This window comes from Eriocheir sinensis, chromosome 14 (assembly GCF_024679095.1).
Source record: "Eriocheir sinensis breed Jianghai 21 chromosome 14, ASM2467909v1, whole genome shotgun sequence".
NCBI lineage: Eukaryota > Metazoa > Arthropoda > Malacostraca > Decapoda > Varunidae > Eriocheir > Eriocheir sinensis.
The window spans coordinates 15762283-15779828 of record NC_066522.1 but is presented as its reverse complement, the minus strand read 5'-3'; the positions used below and the strand labels follow the sequence as shown (position 1 = coordinate 15779828).

Sequence of the window (17546 nt, the reverse complement as noted above, 5' to 3'; positions counted from 1 at the left end):
ATCTTTCTGTCCGTCTGTCTGTAATCAGGCATGCATGTGCTTGAAATAAATGAGTAGTAAATTGGTTGGTCTATTTTATTTATTTGGTTTAACGAATTTTCAGTGGTTTAGTCGGGTACGTTAGCACATTCAAATAGAGAAGTCGATAAAATACAAAGATTCAGATGTTAATGTTTTGTTTTTATTTTGTTTTTACAGGAAAGAAGGCAGCGCAATGGCAAAACGAAGGAAGAGAAATGCCAACTGTGATATACGACAGAGAAACGTAAGTAGTAAATAGTATCTGTGTTAGAATAAGTGTATGTTAGAGTGTCAATGGGTAGAGGAATGTATATTACGGCGTATTCTACAGTTAATTTTACAAGCACTTAAAGGGATGACTTCAGTACTTTACCTTCCTGTACTCTACTTAAGAATTAGACCCCCAAGTTGTAAATAGATGCCATACAATTTGTTTACCTGGAACTGACGCTTACACATCAACATACAAACTTATTCTATACTGGCATGATTTTTCTCTCTCTCTCTCTCTCTCATACTCTCTCTCTCTCTCTCTCTCTCTCTCTCTCTCTCTCTCTCTCTCTCTCTCTCTCTCTCTCTCTCTCTCTCTCTCTCTCTCTCTCTCTCTCTCTCTCTCTCTCTCTCTCTCTCTCTCTCTCTCTCTCTCTCTCTCTCTCTCTCTCTCATCAAACACACACACACACACACACACACACACACACACACACACACACACACACACACACACACACACACACACAACCTGACATCCCCACACACAACACACAGAACCAACTCTCCCTTCACCGTCTATCTTCTCCACTCACAACCCTATACACACGACATACCCACCGTCTCCTCCGCCTCGAGCTTGCCGCCCTACCCTCCTGCCCATCTGTCCCCTCTAGGCAGTCGATCTGTTGGAATGATCAGATTTGTTCCCCGTCACAGCCAGCCTCGAGGCGTGGAACTTTGTGAAGAGGATGGCGTGTCTCGGCCAGATGGAGAAAAGGGAAGTGTGTGGAGCCTAGATGAGACGGGAGAGTTAGGCATACAAAGGAAAGTCGAGAGAGAGAGAGAGAGAGAGAGAGAGAGAGAGAGAGAGAGAGAGAGAGAGAGAGAGAGAGAGAGAGAGAGAGAGAGAGAGAGAGAGAGAGAAGGAAAGAAAGAAGGAAAGAGAGAATGAGAAAGAAAGAAAGAATGAGAGAGAGAGAGAGAGAGAGAGAGAGAGAGAGAGAGAGAGAGAGAGAGAGAGAGAGAGAGAGAGAGAGAGAGAGAGAGAGAGAGAGAGAGATTTTTAATATATTTGAATTTCCCCGCCTTCGTTATCTTCTTAGCTCTAAAAAAAAACAGGTGCTCTACTGCATGACATTTCTTAGTCATCAACGGAAACACGCGTCCAGTTTTCCGGCAAGACACTGCATCGCTTTATTCAGCCTTTTATTGATATTTTTTTTACAGTACCAGTCCCGGCAGCATCTCCCTAATCTCTCTACTGGTATATGGTCCCTAAGTGAAGATGCTTGGGTATAGCTCAGAAACTTTTAAATAAAAATAGCAATGAGGTGTCTCGGAAAGTACTCTCATTGTGATTCCCATTAAAAATTACCCCAAGTGACTCATAACCAAATCTTTCTTAGCCTTACTTAACCTAACCTAACCTAACCTAACCTAACCTAACGTCACCTCCCCTGTTCAGGAGTGCGCGCCACATACCAGCAGAGAGATATGGAATACGCACCCCGCCTGGCATAACAGACCTTAGGAGGGAAAGAAATATCTCTCCTCTTCTCCCCAACCAAGCCTAGCCAAGCACACAGCTGTCAAAGGCTCGGTAAACATTTCCCGGTTACACGGAGTCCCGCTGGAGTGGCTGGAGGGCGTCGGCTACGGGTGGAGGGGGAAGGAGAGGGAGGAGGGGAAAAAGGGCGAGGGAAGAGGGAAGGTAGGGAGGTAAACGCCCCTTCACGCTGCGTGTTGACTCAGCGACGGTAATTTAGTAACATCGCCTAGTAGCCCGTTTTTCTTTTTCGTTTTTTCGCTTCCTCTCCACATTCCCTTTGACCGTCTTTTCTTTTCCTTTTTTTCATCGATGTGGGGAGGTCTTTCGCGAATTTGCTTCTTTTACTTTCTGTGTCTGTCTGTCTGTCTCTGTATGTCATCTGTCTGTCTGTCTTCGTGTCCTTGTTTTGTGTAGATGTTTCGTATGTTCGGTACTCAAAATTAGTGTCATTGGTATTATTTTCGTGCTATTTCATGTTCTTCTTGTGTGTGTTCGGTGTTTGGTTATTGAGCTTATCTTTTCCTCAGTACCTTGTCGTCGGGATGTAGTGGAAATGCTGATACAGTGGCATTCGTGTAAGGATTTATATCATATTCTTGTTACTTTTTATTTGCTATTTCTATTTTGTATTATTATTATTATTATTATTATTATTATTATTATTATTATTATTATTATTATTATTATTATTATTATTATTATTATTATTATTATTATTATTATTATTATTATTATTATTATTATTATTAGTAGTAGTAGTAGTAGTAGTAGTAGTAGTAATAGTAGTGGTACTAATAGTAGCAGTAGTAACAGTCTTATTATTATTATTATTATTATTATTATTATTATTATTATTATTATTATTATTATTATTATTATTATTATTATTATTATTATTATTATTATTATTATTAGTAGTAGTAGTAGTAGTAGTAGTAGTAGTTGTAGTTGTAGTTGTAGTGGGAGTAGTAGTAATGATATTATTACTATTATTATTTTTTTCAGTAGTAGTTGTAGTAGTAGTAGTAGTAGTAGTAGTAGTAGTAGTAGTAGTAGTGGTAGTAGTAGCAGTAGTATCATCATCATCATCATCATCATCATCATCATCATCATCATCATCATCATCAGTGGTAGTAGCAGTAGCAGTTATATAAGCAGTAAAGTAGAACAATATATTACGAACAGGCCGTTGTCTAGGCAAAGACTCGGAAAGGTCTACGGACACAACCAACCACGTTTACATTGAATGACGGCAACCATAGCGGGCAGTGCGATCACCCCGGGACGTTACCACATGCCAAAACCCGTGTTCATACGCTTAGTTTCGCCTCTGAGTCCCTCCAACGTCGACCGAAAAAATAATGCGTCCTGCATGTGACATGATTAAAGTGCATGCATATATCTGGTTTACTCTGCTGCACAAACTATAAAAAAAATATTCCGCATCAATATGCAATGGGATATGCTAAATAGAAAATATTTGGTTTTAAAACGTCATTCGTAATATCATTTGTTCATACGAACCCACATCGAAATATATACATTCCAGGTCAAAAGCCAAGACCAATTTCGCCTAGCAACAGGGTAAAGATTTTTTTGTTATCTTGTTCATATTTCGTTTCCTATCTTACAAAACATTCCTTGTTGTCATATAGGTGTTCTAGTACCCTTTAAATCTCTTAAAATGTCGTAGGGAGCAGCGTAGAGATTAAAACAAACGTATAAATGCACGGCCATTGCTGACGGAGTAGTCCAAAGCGTCCTGTGGCTCATCACAGTGAAAACCCAAAAGTGTTCACGCTCTTTCCTATGGAACGGCTCCACCCCTAGTCTAGACCAAACATAAATATAAAACAAAGGTGGGTTAAATAACATAAAACACAGCAGGAATTGAAAGGTCTGATGGCACATGAAAGAATTGTGAAAATGAGGAGGAGGAGGAGGAGGAGGAGGAGGAGGAGGTGGGGGAAAGAGGATGTTTCTGGTGGTGATGGTGGCGGCCTGTTTTGGACATCCCCCATCCAACTTCCATTTCCTCGTGTTAATGTGGCCGCACTGTCGTGATTTCCAATTTGCATACTGATGTTTTCCGCCGCACAGAAGAAGGCTTCTCAACGCGGTGCCAACGCTCCCGTCCTCACCCTCTCTCTTACCTCTCCATTCTGCCTCGCCCTCTGCCTCCGCTGCCCAATTACGCTCCTGTCTGGGAAAAGGACACGGAAGGACACGGCCACCACGATTTTCCCTGGAGCCAAGATATGATAAAACTGATGGAGGTGGTGTTGGTGGTGGCTTATGTAGAGTTGGTTATAGTAGTGGTGATATTGTGGTTGTGGTTGCATACTTTGGTGATAATACTGATGTCAGCATATGTTTGGGGGGGGGGGGATAACAATAGTGATTAAATAGGGAATGTAGATTGGAGCTACTTTTTTTACGTAGAAGATGTCACATCCAATGGCTGTTTTTTTCTTCTCAGTCCCGCTTTACACTGTTCAGGTACTTACCCAACACTGTACCTGCGTGACGGTGGACAGGACATTATGTTCACTCCTCGTTCGGAAAGCTTAGTTATGAAGGTCCGGTAATGTCATCGCAGAGTGGTTATCAGGGTGTTTCGTGTTTGATTTTGAAAACTGCTACAGATAACATTTTTTTTTTTTTTGCAGTAGGATATTAGGCAAGGATATGCAGAATTATATATATATATATATATATATATATATATATATATATATATATATATATATATATATATATATATATATATATATATATATATATATATATATATAATATCTATTGGCATTTGATCTTTACATTCCATTGATATCCTAAGTGCAGTGAAAAAACGATAATATTGATGATAATAATAATGTCCGTAAGACTTGAAATCATAGACCTTGGAATTTCACAGCAACACTTACGTCAAGAGTCTGTATTGAAAGTGAATGTGCCTAAGGTTTCATTAAAGTTATTTCCCATTCATAACTTGTTTTCCGTCGGCACTTTGTCATGCTGTCACTGGAAAGGGTAATAAGAGCTTCGAAAATATGTCTTAAAAGGCCTGAGATTCCACTCCTCCTTGACAGAGCGTGTTTTGTACTCTTCTATACCGAATCTTTTCATGAGGTTCTTTGTTCACCTCGAAGGGGACAATAAGCATTTAAGTCATCAGCATTCACGCATTCGCAGCTGCCCATTCTGGCTTCCTCACGTTTCCTTCTCCATCGAATCACAATGGGAAGTACCGGGCTAGAAAAAATAATTGGATGGCTTTGAATCGTCTTTCCTTGCATCAAAATAGTCCGATGTCTTTGTGATGTGGGAAAAAATAATCTTAATCACCGCAGTGCCACCGTCTTAAAAAAATATACAGGACCTACCATCTATTTTGCTTTCTTCTTCATATTACAGGCGGCCTACATCAGGATTTTTCATCACTAGTTAGATAGGTACGCTTCAAGTTGTTGAATAGTATTTGCTACAGCAGGTTAATTGAATATTGTACTTGGCTTTTCTCTTTTTCTTCTAATTGGTTCGAAGTTGTGTATATTATTGTTTACGTTTTTGTCAGTGTTCCCCTTTGCGACCTCCAATGTAGAGGCGTTATTGGCAATCTGGCAGCGCCTCTTGGTATAGGGAGTCGCGGTGTTCTTTGATCTAAGAGTAGCCAAAGTTGCTGTCACGTCAAGAAACAGATGTTTCCGTCAACCACCCTCCGTTCAGCCACCCGGGAATGTTATGTTGTTGCAGCGAGGGACGAACATTTTTATGAGGATTCCTTTCTCTGTAGGTTTGTTGAATGATGAATTCCTCGAAAACATGTTTGTCTGTTCTTTCAATTTGTAAAAGTTAACAAAATAATTGAAAAAGAGCCTTGCAGTTATACCTTCTTCTGAGACCATAATAATACTATGGCAAAAATAACTTTACTTATCTGATTTCCTCAATTGGTTTATGTTTACCCGGCACCGCACTCACCCTAAAGTTACGGATAAAATTAGGTAATGCTTCATAAAATTTTCCTATTTCATCTGTATTATAGGCAATTTCCAGCTTGTTAAGGCCACTAGATGAAAAACTTTGCAAAATACGTCAAGATGTATATATATCAAAACTGTCTCCATCTTTTCTCACAGTCGTATCGTGTATTGCGCGCGCACACACACACACACACACACACACACACACACACACACACACACACACACACACACACACACACAAGTCCAGCACGTGATCAGGACACGGTGAATTGCACACACACACACACACACACACACACACACACACACACACACACACACACACACAGGGTTCTTGTCACGCGCTCGCCGCCTGTCACGAGGATTAACACACGAGGCTTGGAACTTATGTAAACACAAGCACGCCATTCCTCTGATCCCGGGACAACACACACACACACACACACACACACACATTTCGCATTTTTCATTGATTTTATATTATTTGCCGACCTATTTTAGTAGTCAGTTTTGTTTTTCTGTACACTTCACGTCCCTTCATTTCCTCTGTTTATAGCTATCTCTACCTACTCGCTTTCATTAGGTGTCTCTCGTCTTTAATCCTAACCTTTTTTTAATTCTTCTTAACCCCATCAGTCCGTTAAGCATCCATCACCTTTTTGTTCTTGTTCTTATTCAGTTCGTATTTGATCTTTCTTCTCCTAGCCGTTATTTCTCTTTCAATGCTCCCTCTAAATCATCATCCACTCCTTCCTCCGACTTCCCCTTCATCACTGTTCTTCCCCTAAATCTATTAACAGTGGTGTCCCACAGGGTTCTGTCCTATCTCCCACTCTTTTTCTGTTGTTCATTGATGATCTTCTTTCCAAAACGAACTGTCCTATCCATTCCTACGCCGATGATTCCACTCTGCATTATTCAACTTCTTTTAATAGAAGACCCACCCTTCAGGAACTTAACGACTCAAGGCTGGAGGCTGCAGAACGCTTAGCCTCAGACCTTACTATTATTTCCGATTGGGGCAAGAAGAACCTGGTGTCCTTCAACGCCTCAAAAACACAGTTTCTCCACCTATCCACTCGACACAATCTTCCAAACAACTATCCCCTATTCTTTGACAACACCCAGCTATCACCTTCCTCAACACTAAACATCCTCGGTCTATCCTTAACTCAAAATCTCAACTGGAAACTTCATATCTCATCTCTTACTAAATCAGCTTCCTCGAGGCTGGGCGTTCTGTACCGTCTCCGCCAGTTCTTCTCCCCTGCACAGTTGCTGTCCATATACAGGGCCTTGTCCGCCCTCGTATGGAGTATGCATCTCATGTGTGGGCTCCACCACACAGCTCTTCTGGACAGAGTGGAGGCAAAGGCTCTTCGTCTCATCAGCTCTCCTCCTCATACTGATAGTCTTCTACCTCTTAAATTCCGCCGCAATGTTGCCTCTCTTTCTATCTTCTATCGATATTTCCACGCTGACTGCTCTTCTGAACTTGCTAACTGCATGCCTCCCCCCCTCCCGCGGCCCCGCTGCACTCGACTTTCTACTCATGCTCATCCCTATACTGTCCAAACCCCTTATGCAAGAGTTAACCAGCATCTTCACTCTTTCATCCCTCACGCTGGTAAACTCTGGAACAATCTTCCTTCATCTGTATTTCCTCCTGCCTACGACTTGAACTCTTTCAAGAGGAGGGTATCAGGACACCTCTCCTCCCGAAACTGACTTATCTCTCGGCCACCTCTTTGGATTCTTTTTAGGAGCAGCGAGTAGCGGGCTTTTTTTTTTTTATTAATGTTTACTTTTTTGTGCCCTTGAGCTGTCTCCTTTGCTGTAAAAAAAAAAAAAAAAAAAATTACCTCGTCAATTTTTCCCTTCTAGTCTTGCTCTTTAATGTATGTATAGTCCATCTCCCCTTAGCCGTTCTTCTTTTTTTTACAGCTACCTCAAAACCATTATCATATTCTTCCCACATACTAGCTCACCCTGTCACTATTTTCTTTCATTCTTGCGCCTTTTCCTCCATTACCTCGTTACTTTTTTTCCCTTTTGGTCTTCTTTAATTTATGTATGATCCCTCTGTCCTTAGGCGTCCTCCTTTTACTAGCAGCTACTTTCAAATCATCATCCTATTCTTCCCATATGTTAGGTCATCCACCAGCTCTTCATCACCCACAACCTCTTCATTCATCTCTTTTTCACCCTTCCCCGTCCCCCGTTTTCACTTCTAGTCCCCACACGAACTCTTCACTCACCTCTTTCTCACCCTTCCCCGTCCCCCGTTTTCACTTCCAGTCCCCACACGAATCACCCACAACCTCTTCATTCATCTCTTTTTCACCCTTCCCCGTCCCCCGTTTTCACTTCCATCACCACCCACGAACTAGCTCCTCCTTCATCTCTTTCTCACTCCTATCACCCTCCCTCGCCGCCCTCGCTTCGTTTCCACTCCCCGTCTCTATGAAGTTCTGCCTGCCTCGCCATTACGCTCCATCTGAATTTCAAATCAGATGAACGAGCACCGACGTATTTGCCTGCTTAGCTGACTCTGTAAATTAGATGTGTTGCATGCATATCTTAGGCGCGACGGATGCGTGGAATATACGTGGCGTGGGAGGGAAGGGGGTCTCTCTGCCTGCCTGCCTGCTTGCTTCCGTGCGTGTGTGTGGGGAGTTGAGGGGTTTGGGGTAGGTGGTATAGGGAGTTAGTCAGTGGGTTGGTAGGGAGTTAGATAGTGATGGGGTGTTGGGTAGGAAGTTAGGGTATACGTGGTGTGGGTTGCCTCCTTGTCTCCTTGCCTCCGTGTGTTGGGGGGGTGAGGGTTGAGGGAGGTTGGTTGGTGCGTAGGGAGTCAGTCGATAGGTAAGTGTTTTTGCTTGACCAGATACGATGTGGTGAGGATGATGGTGTTGGTGGTGATATATTTTATAATGCTAATGATGGTTTCACTGGTGGTAATATTTTTTTTTCTGTTGTTTGTATTGTGATTATTATTGTTATTATTATTATTATTATTATTATTATTATTATTATTATTATTATTATTATTATTATTATTATTATTATTATTATTATTATTATTATTATTATTATTATTATTATTATTATTATTATTGTTATCATCATACATATGTGCGCTTATCGTCTCAGAGATACCATGCAGAAGGTCGTGTGTATGTTTGCTTGTTTGTCTGTGTGTTTGTCTGCATACGAAGGTGTTCTGTGTGCGTGTATGTTGAATATGTTAGACTGCAACTCGTGGAACGGGAAATGTGGTGTGTGTGTGTGTGTGTGTGTGTGTGTGTGTGCGTGTGCGTGTGCGTGTGCGTGTGTGTGTGTGTGTGTGTGTGTGTGTGTGTGTGTGTGTGTGTGTGTGTGTGTGTGTGTGTGTGTTTGTAGCTACCTGTCTACTTAATTCTGCCTGTGTACAAATTTTTCTCATATACAGATTCACAAACCCTTAGTAAGATAGATAAATGATAAATTATTCAAGGTTTAAAAAGATTGACGAAAACACAAAACGCGTATTTCAGGTCCAAGATCCATAACAAGTTCTTGCGAGAGTCTGGCGTCCGTCTTTCTGTTCCTGGTTTTCTCGATACGTCAGGTTTGTTTTCACCTCCGCTCTTAGTGAGTATCGAGACGTGTATTTAGTGCCCCTCTCCGTCTTACTAGGGCAGGTGTTTTCCGCGGCCTCTCCGTCTCATTGATCTAAAGCCTTCCGTTTCTTGGGTGTTGTGGCTGTTCTCCCGTACTTGTATTTTACTTTCATTATTCATTGGTGAGAGGAACATAAACTCCTCTCTGCCCAGTCCATAAATATAGTCTGTCTGTCCTTTAAATTTGGTTGTCTTGTGGTTTCAACTTTTACGGAATATTGGCAAAAGGTATTTTTCCGCTTTATTTTGCATGATGAAAGGCTTCACAGATACCGTCGTCGCCTCATTTTTATGCATTTATTCATCAATTTTCTGATAAAATCCATCACCTGTCACGGTCCCCTCGCATAAAATGAGACCCTGGTACTTTTTGAAAAGGAAAAGAAATGTATAATCAACGACGCTTAATGCATTTACTTTTTACCTGAAAAAACGAAGACCGACAATGAGTAAATATTTGAAGGTGAGCTGTTTTGCAAAAAGTCGTGGAAATAATTTTTATAAATAGCTTTTCACCCAATATTATGAAGTTTAATGAATTTCAAACATTGTCAGATAGAGAGATCCTAAATAGACACTCCTGGGTTCGAATCCCGGGCAAGGTGAGATAAAACCATCGTGTTGTTATATGCTGTCAGTGTCGTCCCGGGCCGCTCCTTGACGCCGAGTGAACGCCTCAACGCAATGGTCGCTAAAGAGGTGATGCTGGGGATGAGATAAAGAGGAATCAGCGGCTTCTTCCCACCTTCTTTCTTTCCCGTCTTTACGAACTGCATGCATTTCTTTCATTTGAGGCTCACATACATTATCTTTTTTTTTTTTTGTGTGTGTGTGTGTGTGTTTATTGGTTCCCTTCAATTTCACAACCAATGAAGGAATATTTCAATTGAAGGCCAACAACTTTTCTTCTTGAAGTGTCACTATGAAAGAAAGAGCTTTTCAAATACATTATCTACATTTTAGAACAATAAAGCAAACCACATCATCCAGTATTTAAGTGTAACATGGTCAGAGGAAGGTGACGCAACGCACACGTCGGTGAGTGGAGAGCCGCTTTGCGTTGTCTAAATTCACAGAAAAAGGCGGTGCTGCAATTTTTACGCCAGCAGAATGTCGCTATCTGAAGCCAGCGTCCGAGAGAGGCTGCATAGTATTCAGCCGGCGTGAAGGGAAAAACTGTATATACATTGCAGCACCGCGGCTCAAAAGGAAGCTGGCCGATCCTCGAACCTCGCTTGCCGGTGTGATTGGGGACGCAAAGAGGGAGAAAAGTGACGGCTGTGTTGGCGGAGGGAGGGACGACGAGGATGTCCTTTAACGGTAACTTTGGCTCTCTTTACACTGTGTTTCTAACCTCTGCAAACACCGGAATAGCAGCAGCGTAACAAATAGGGACACAGGTACAAGATACGTTTTTGTGCACTATAATTTCAACGCGAGTCGTAGTGGATATGACAGCCACTTCGAAATTCTAGTCACACTCATAAAGGTGCCTCGCAGGAAGATGCATTTTTGTGTAACAGTTTCTTTTTTCCGCAAATTGAGTAGTCTAGGGTACGCACATTTTAAAGAGTAGTGGACTAGTGGATCCAAGTTTGCAGCCATGTGGATGAAACGAGTATGATTCAGAATTTCTAGCGAAGGTTGGACAGGTGAAAGGTGTACAGATGTTGCTTCGTGTAGGTGAACTTGCTTGGCTTTTTGCTGATGCTGTTAAATGTTTTGTCAGCGCGTCCACCATCCCACTGGCTACCCTTTCTAAAGCTTTTCAGTCTCCCCTAAAATAGTTTAATATCTTTTCGGGTCTCTATATACGGTTGCTTTCGTAAGCGAGTCTCATGATCTTTGAAGTTTATTATTATTTTATGAGTGAATTAAAAGCCCGTTTCTTGATAATTGTACTACGTTATCACACTAAAGGGATTGGATTTGTAAAATATTTTATAGGTATGATCCTTTCAAACTTACTATGGATTTCAGAGGCCGTGTTCCTTTTTTTTCTGGAATAACTCGGTAACAATGTGTCGGATTAGGTTCATATTTTGTCAGAGATTGTTTCAGACCTCCCGCTAATTTTTGTCACCGTTGTATATTAATTTCACTCTTATTTTCAGTGTAGGAGAAATCACTCTATACCATTTCCTGTACGTCCTTCTATCAGCAATCAGGGTGAATCAGGATACTTAACTGCGCCTGTCCACTTTGACGCTGAAGGGATGAAGGTGGAAGGGTTATGTAAAGGTCCTGTCCTCGCCACCCCACACAGTCTGCCTGTCTGTTGGGAAGAAAAATAGGTTGAGTGCTTTTTACATAACAAACTGGCCCTAATTAGTTAACTGCTTGCCATCAAAAGTTCTTAGGCTTGTTAGTACTGTGTGTGTGTGTGTGGGTGGGTGGGGGGGGGGGTGCGGTTAAGTGTGCGTTTGTTTGTTTACTTGTTTTTAATTTATTTTCTATTTAACTGCATGTTTTTTTTTATATCTTCATTAGAAAATATACATAGTGGCATCAGCATCATTTAAAGTCCAAACACAACATACTAACTCTTAGCAGCTGTATCGAAAAGGCTTTGATGTTTATATTTTCATTATCCATTAGGTATCAAATATAATATACGGGTGAGTGGATTTTATGTTTTAACTCGCTCATTTTACACTTTACTAACCTTTCTCATTACTCCACAGAAAACAAAGAGGACCACTAGATTGGCTTCCTTGACCATCGGCGGACAAGGGAACGTGACACCTATGGGAGGCGGACACGTGGGCGACACATCACTGGAAAGGTCAGTAAGTACTATCTATCCCTTTTTTGTTATTAAAGCTACCCTGGTTAGATAGTAGTGGTTGAAGCTTTATTTATTCATTTTATTTTGTTTATTTATTTTTTAGGCGAAAGGGATGAAAACTTTTTGATAGTAGAATAGTAGAAATAGAAACATTAGAAATACAAAATAGTAGAAATATAAATAGTAACAGAAATAGACAACTTTTTGATAGTAGAAATAATAGAAATAGTAGAAATAAAAATATAAATAGAAATAGTAGGTAACAGAAATAGTAGAAATAATATATAGCAGATGGAAAGTTTTTTATAGTAGTAGGTGGATGATATTTTTCTTTTCTTTTTTTAGGTTGGGAAGGGGGAGGGGGGGGGGGGTGACTCAAGCCAAATTAGGCGAAAGGGATGGAAAGTTTTATGTGGTACTATTGTCCGAAGAAATTGTTTTCCCGCAGGAGCAAGGAAGGTCAACATGGACGAAGCTGAAGTCGGCAAAGGACCGCAACAGGACCCTCAGGCGGCGTCGAGGGAGAGCAATGACGTCAGGAAGGCCACGTACTGTACTGCGGCAGAGGAGGGGGGGATTTGAGGGGTGTGGGGCAGCTCATCATCATAGTTTACTTTTATTTTTTTGTAGTTAGGGGGCCAGACAACGGGGTGATTAAAAGATGCTAAAGTGGACTCCCGCAACGCGCTGACCCCATTAAGTAACACTGCATTAGATATTTTTTTTACAGCTCAAAAAAGCCTGTTCACGCAGACCTTATTCCTTCCTGTCAATAGAATATAAGATCTACTCACTGCTTTGGTGGGCTGAGCTGTGATGTAACACGTCCCTCACTGACTCTAGTCCTCTTACACCATAATCTTCATGACACAATTTCACTAGTCATTCGATAGGTGGAAGAGGACTCTAGTCGAAGGGACGTGTTTTATCACAGCTCAGTCTGCCGGAGCAAAGTGAGTAGACCTTGTATTCTACGGACAGTGAGGCCTGGAAGGAACGAGGCATGCATGAACAGGCTGCTAGCTGGGAAGGAGTGCCGCATCCTCTACAATGGTGGTGTCCCAAGGTACAGGCAATGTTAATGAGTAAATGTTTTTTTAAATAGGGAAAAATTAAAAAAAAAAAATACCATTGTACCATGAGTGAAAAAGTATGTATTTCAGAAAAAATTTGAGATTTATAAACAATTTGCATCCGATAGCAACTCAAAAATTTGATATTTAAAGGCAGCTGGAAGCAGCTTTTTCAGGCATGAAAAAACTGTACTAAGTCATAATTACCTAAAAGAGTCTCCGGAGCAAAATCAGGACTTGGTCTTAAAAGAAACTGATTCTTATGTCCGCAATGTTTATTTGAATTCTTACATGTACATAGAGATAATTGGTAATGTAGTGAGGATAAACACCTCAGGCAACTGCTCGGGCTGGGATTTGAACCCAATGAAAATGCTCCATGATGTGTATGTATCTTGTTTAATTTCTTCCTTTCTTCCCCACAGTTTGGGCGTCTTGTTCCACCAGGGCAGGCAACTCTGGACATCCGACAGGCTCCACAACACACCACACCTGAAAGAAGCAAACCAAGATAACAGGACAAATTGTTAGGAACGGTTTTTATAAGGATGTGAAAAGCTTTATCGAATATACTACTGATGGGGAGACTCCTTGTTTCATTTAATGACAAACCCTTTCAAGTTATTCTGCGGAGCCTCTTCTAGGTATCTTCGACTTCGTTTTTTCACATGCTAAAAATGGATTCTTTGACCTCATTTTTGGAATATTATTTTTATTTGGAACCTACACGAATTATATTCGTCCGAGATGGAAGCATACCTAATTAGATAACTTCCATTGGGTGATGAATATGATTTCCTGCAGTTTAAGTAACAAAATTTCACAAGAAAACAAGAACACTCATCCCCAAATAAATTTGTGTAGACTATCATCCCTCAACTGAAAACCACTTATATTTTTTTTGTATACAGAAAATGGCTAAACACTGTATATTACAGTACACTGACTTCAATCTTGGCGAGATGTCTTGGTGCATTTTTGTTTGCAATAAATGAGCTAAACACTGCACAATCATATTTAACTTTTCTCTGCTACTTGCTAATCAACCCCGAAGGCCATTCCATTTAACCCAAGAGGATAGTAGATAATGCTTTGTTGGGGTGTGTGGACGGCTGAATGAGATTTGATGAATTAGAATACTTGTGGAAGAGAAATCAAGTGTTTCGTCTGAATTGTTACGACGGTAGCCTACAGTGGTACAGATGGAGACACCTTAAAGTAGCCTATACAATTTTTCCAGCTACCTACATATATGTATCTGCTATTTGCTTGTTGTACAGTGTCCACTCACCATACATCTGAAAATAAATTTATCTTGAGCAGTCTTCTTTCAAGACAGGGCAGGGCAGGGCAGGACACGGACGTCGTTGCGCCTTCTGGAGAGCACGCAGGACAGCCAGGTGGGTGAGGTTTGCCGTCTTTCCACTGGAACAATAAATATCAAAAGTACAACAATATTTAGAGTATACGTATTGCAGCAGTCTGGCTCTGAAACCTTCAATGGACATATCTTCGACGGAAGAAAAACGTATAGCCTACACCTGCAGCTTTATAAGGGTAAATCAATATTTAGGACATGAATATTGTTATCACTGTGGCTCAACCCTTCTCTTGACCTACCACCGACGGGAAGGCAATCCACAGCAACCACTTCACCTGCCAGAGTTGGACTAAACATCGCCTCTCCCCGTCGTCTTTTCGACCTCCCTCCCTCCCTCCGTCAGGCTGCGAATTCGTATCCGCAACATCGAACCATTAACTCCGACTCTCATAAGCGATGTACGAGTGACTCCCTGGCTTTTGTGGGCCGACTAATCAATAACCTTTGCTTACCTGTGCCGTGCAATGATCCTACATGAAGTCACATATTAATTAGGAGGTAAAGATAACATAAGAACAGAGCAACGAGACGGGTAAGCAATGACTGACAACTGAATCTCGGACTGGTTCGAAACAATACTGACTAGCCTCTCCTTTCCTCTCTTCTCACGAACCAGTAGTTTCCTCGTTTATCATTATTATGCACATCATTATGCCTTTACAAAAACTAATATATTAATAAAAGATCGAGAAAACTGTAATGTAGCACAGACACACACTCTCTCTCTCTCTCTCTCTCTCTCTCTCTCTCTCTCTCTCTCTCTCTCTCTCTCTCTCTCTCTCTCTCTCTCACCTACCTAACCATCTACGTATCTCTCAAGATCAACAAGGTGGTGTATGATAACCACACAGTTTTGGGGCAACACGGTGACGGAGCAGAAAAAGAGACGGGTAATAACACGCTTCGGGGCGCTCTCAGGCCTACGCGCGTGGTGCCAGATATTGTGTTCCCAGTCACTCGTTTCATAAGCACTCTTTGATCTGGGCCTCGGGGCGGGGAACACACGGCGGAAGGCCCGATGCCCGACTGAAGGAAATTGAAGGCTGGCGTCCGGATGCAGCTAGAGTGAAGAGGGAGAAGAGAGAGGTCCGGACGAGGGGAAGGGAAGCAAGGCGGTGAATGAGGAGGAAGCGAGGCCTGGATGGAAAGGTCATGGAGCTAATGGAAGTAGACACGGGGAAATTTATGAGGTGGAAAATGGAGAGAGCGAAAAGTTGTTCCCGATAGAAAGCAATGGTGTGTGTGTGTGTGTGTGTGTGTCGATCAGAATGTCTTGTCACACACATTCGGTACCTTCGCGAAAATTAAATCAACTTTTATCTACAAACAACTTAACCCGGTAGCAGCGACGGGACACATTTGTGCCATGATATAAACCCACCAAAATAGATGATACATAATCTGATCACAAATGCTTTGATATATATTATGAAATGGTTTGTGTGAGGGGTGATTTTTTCTCATTTTTCTCGCTTGGTGGGACCATTAAGAGACATGATCCCTGCTGCTACCGGGTTAAAAGGATGAGCCACACGTGTTTTATTCAATCAGTCCTTTATCTCCATCAATTAGTGAACAGGTAAAACAGCACAGGCAGGTAATACGGCTTGTTTCATTTTCCTTGTTTTACCCTTAAATTGCCTCCTTTACAATAGAAAAAAAAAGATTGTGGATAGTCTCTGGTTTAATACGCTAGTCTGATGCATGAGGAAAAAAATGTCGGAAACTAAGAATAATGACATAGGAAAACGCAGCATGTGAAATAACGCCGTATATCACCTCTACTTCTTTTCTTAATCCGCTTGACATGTACGCAAAACAAAAATAAATGATAATATAAATAGAGAAAAAATAAAACATGTAAGATAATGGCTATGAAAACGAATACTGAACATGGAAAAGCAAATAAAATAGTAATGCTCCGAGATAAAAGGTCTGACGGGAACAAGGCTTTTCACAATATTATCAGGCGGCCGAGGACCATACAGAAGCAGTTGGTGAGCCCTCCCCCTCTTCCACCTCCTCCTACCCCCTCTCTCTCCCCTTCCTCCCATCCACCTCCCACTTCCTCCACCTGCTCCCTCCCCCTCTTCATCCTCCTCCTACCTCCTCTTCCTCCCGTCCTTCCCCTCCTCCTTTCCTCCCATCCACCTCCCACCTCCCTTTCTTCCTCCTCCTCCTCCTCCTTTCCTATCTCTTCTTCCTCCCATCCACCTCCCACCTCCTCCCTCCCTTTCTTCCTCCTCCTCCTTTCCTATCTCTAGTTCTTCCCATCTTCCTTTCCCTGCCCTCCTCCTCTACGGTCCTCCTCTCCCCTCCTCCTCCCCGGTCCACCAGTCCCCTAATAAACACAATATTGGCCCTATTGTGGAAGTTTCCATTTCCTGTTAGGACGGGAAAGGCCATTTCTGTTCCTCATCTGCGACAGAAAAGTGTGAAGGCCTCAGTCCATTTGGGTGGAGGGGGGGGGGGGTGAGTGAGTGTGTGTGTGTGTGTGTGTGTGTGTGTGTGTGTGTGTGTGTGAGTAGACCACCCCTCACACACTTTCCATGATTAAACAGCCCATTCGCGTGTGTACAGAAGCGTAAACAGCAAATAGGCCTATACGTATTTTCCCGGAGGAGTTTGAGCGTATTTTTAGACGCCTTCAAGTGGCACAAGACGGGAGAGTAGTTATTAAGAGTGACACCAGTGATTAGTATCTGTTGTGCTGTTTACATTCAAAGCCTAAAGAGCATCTAAGGGTAAAATTAAGGTTAGATTGTTTACTTTATTTAGCCCCCGTAGCAGCTTGATGAAGTACGTATAATGTTTTAATTTATTTTACCTTTACCTGCTAACCTCTTGACTTTACCAGCTTACTACGGGGT

At 41.8% G+C, this 17546-nt stretch overlaps 2 long non-coding RNA genes across 9 annotated transcripts in view; one reads left to right on the top strand and one right to left on the bottom strand.

Moving 5' to 3' along the window:
- The window catches only part of LOC126998558 (uncharacterized), a 41124-nt gene extending 27242 nt beyond the window's left edge, over positions 1 to 13882 (top strand). The window contains exons 2-6 of one of the 2 annotated variants that reach the window (XR_007752929.1): positions 199 to 265; positions 12119 to 12219; positions 12671 to 12770; positions 12953 to 13288; positions 13721 to 13882. This is a non-coding gene — a long non-coding RNA (uncharacterized LOC126998558). The remainder of the gene's footprint in view (positions 1 to 198; positions 266 to 12118; positions 12220 to 12670; positions 12771 to 12952; positions 13289 to 13720) is intronic. The other variant, XR_007752928.1, reaches the window with a different exon arrangement.
- LOC126998556 (uncharacterized) overlaps positions 13549 to 17546 on the bottom strand; it is a 29814-nt gene continuing 25816 nt past the window's right edge. For 6 of the 7 annotated variants that reach the window (XR_007752924.1, XR_007752921.1, XR_007752923.1 and 3 more), the window contains 2 exons: positions 14587 to 14720; positions 13549 to 13787 (listed from right to left, as the gene is read on the bottom strand). This is a non-coding gene — a long non-coding RNA (uncharacterized LOC126998556). Of the gene's footprint in view, positions 13788 to 14586; positions 14721 to 14915; positions 14941 to 17546 lie in introns of those variants that run through there. The other variant, XR_007752926.1, reaches the window with a different exon arrangement.